Raw genomic sequence first — 2233 nt, forward strand, 5'->3', positions numbered from 1 at the left:
ACAAAGCATTTTGCTCAGTGTGCGAACAATTCTGATAGCGCGCCACCTTTGAATAAAACAAATATTAAATTTGCTTCAATAAGCAAATGAAATACAATTATCTGTTCATTTGTATAAATGATGTGGAGGCACATGGCTCAGTGGTAAGGGTGTCAGCATCATGATCGTAAGATTGTGGTTTCGATTCCTGGACCAGACGACGCGTTGTGTTCTTGAGCAAAACACTTCATTTCACGTTGCTCCAGTCCACTCAGCTGGCAAAAGGAGTAACGCTGCGATGGAGTGGCGTCCCGTCCAGCTGAGGAACACATACGCCATTGAAACTGGGAAACCGGGCCCATGAGCTTGGCTCGGCTTTAAAAGGGCGCATTTATTTATTATTTTAGTATAAATGATACAAGATTATTAATTATGTACAGTACAAGGTACTAGTTTGACTAAGGTACCAATAAATTAGCCTGGTGACCATGGGAACTTGAAATACTCGCTTCTAAATTCCTGCAGGTTATTAGAGGGTCTGGATCATCAGGGTCTGAAAAAAGTGTTGTGCCTGTACAATACTTTATTGCTTTTCGTAAACAACTTTATTCCATCTGTTAAACTACATTTATGATATTCTGTAGGTTTTGACCGTAAATAAAAGACTCGGTAAAACTCATTTTCGACCCACTCTCTTGAAGTTTGTCTTAGATCTGAAACTGTGTCCACTCAGTAAGAACAACTGAGCCACCACATCGTATCAGGTGATGTTGGCCTAATTGTTAGCCAACTGTATTCCAGCTGTAATTATTCAATCGTATGATTTCAAACAGAAACTTCCATGAGTTTCCCACCAAAACATGGCTGTAAATTGAGATGTGTGCCGCAATCAACCAGAGAAGCAACAATGGTCTGCATGGAAGCAGGTTTCTTGGTTGCTACACGGTCTCAAGTTAAAAGGAATCGCTTGTCTACACAGCATTTTCCTGCCTCTCACACCACAAAGATAGAGCTATCTTTTCTAGCAAGCATGAAGTCATATCTCTTGTGATAAATGCTTATCTCCACACTTCTGGCATACAGTTTACTCTCAGCAAAAGCTTCCATATATATTTTTATGTAAATAAATGGTTTCTCCAAAAACATTAAATGGAATGGTTTTAATGTGCGTAACAGCTCACAGCCCAAATCAGCCAATTAGTTATCCAGCACCCATTTAACCAAGCTTCCACATGCCTAAGTCCATCTAAGTCATTGCTTCTCAAATTTTTTAACTATTGCTCCCTTTATATTCACTAACCTTTTTCAATTCCCTCTTTATTATGGTTTAACATCACCACCCACTATTTAATCCTTTAGCATGCTGTAAGTGCATCATGTCATCATATGAGCTTTCTCCCCTGTAGTTGCTGGCACACTCTGTTGTATTGAGTGGGGAGAAAACTCATATGGCAACATTATGCACCTACAGTATGCTACAGATTAACGTATGGGTACGGATTTGGCTTTGTGGTAAACTTTATGCTTCCCACCCAAATGGCTTCAGGTTCAGTCCCACTGCATGGCACTTTGGCTCATCAGTGTTTAACCTTAATTACGTACCCCAGGTATTTAATTCATAGCTCCAATAAAACTAAGGCTATATTTATTATTGTTGTTGGAGTTGTGATTGTGGCTAACAAACAGTTTATCATAAACGTTACTGAACTGTTTTTTGTTTTTTAATTAGGAAATGAGGTTGTTGTTATTAATGTAGGTGCAGGCATTGCTGTGGTTAATAAGATCACTTTACAAGCACATGGTTTTGGGTTCAGTCTCACTGTATGGCACCTTGGGCAAGTGTTTTGTACAACAGGCCTGGGCCAACCAATGCCTTGAGAGTGAATTTGAGAAATAGAAACTGTGTAGGATGGTGTGGAGTGAAGGGTTGAGTGTAGAGTGAAGGGTCAAGTGTGAGCAAAGAGTTGAATGTAAAGTCAAGGCTTGAGTTTGGAGTGAAGGGCTGTGAGGGAAAGGTTGATTGTGAGCTGAAGAGCTGAGTGAGGGTGAAGAGTTTGGTATTGGGTGTGAAGGAAAAGCTGAGTGTGAGAGAAGGATTTAATGTAGAGTGAAGGATTGGGGGTGGTAAAGGGTTGAGTGTAGGGTGAAAAGTTTAGTGTAGGTTACAGGTTGGGGTGAGTGAAGGATTCAGTGGGGAGGTGGGAAGGGTTGAGTGTAGGGTGAAAAGTTTAGTGTAGGTTACAGGTTGGGGTGA

This window comes from Octopus bimaculoides, chromosome 26, assembly GCF_001194135.2.
Source record: "Octopus bimaculoides isolate UCB-OBI-ISO-001 chromosome 26, ASM119413v2, whole genome shotgun sequence".
In the NCBI taxonomy this organism is placed as follows: Eukaryota; Metazoa; Mollusca; class Cephalopoda; order Octopoda; family Octopodidae; genus Octopus; species Octopus bimaculoides.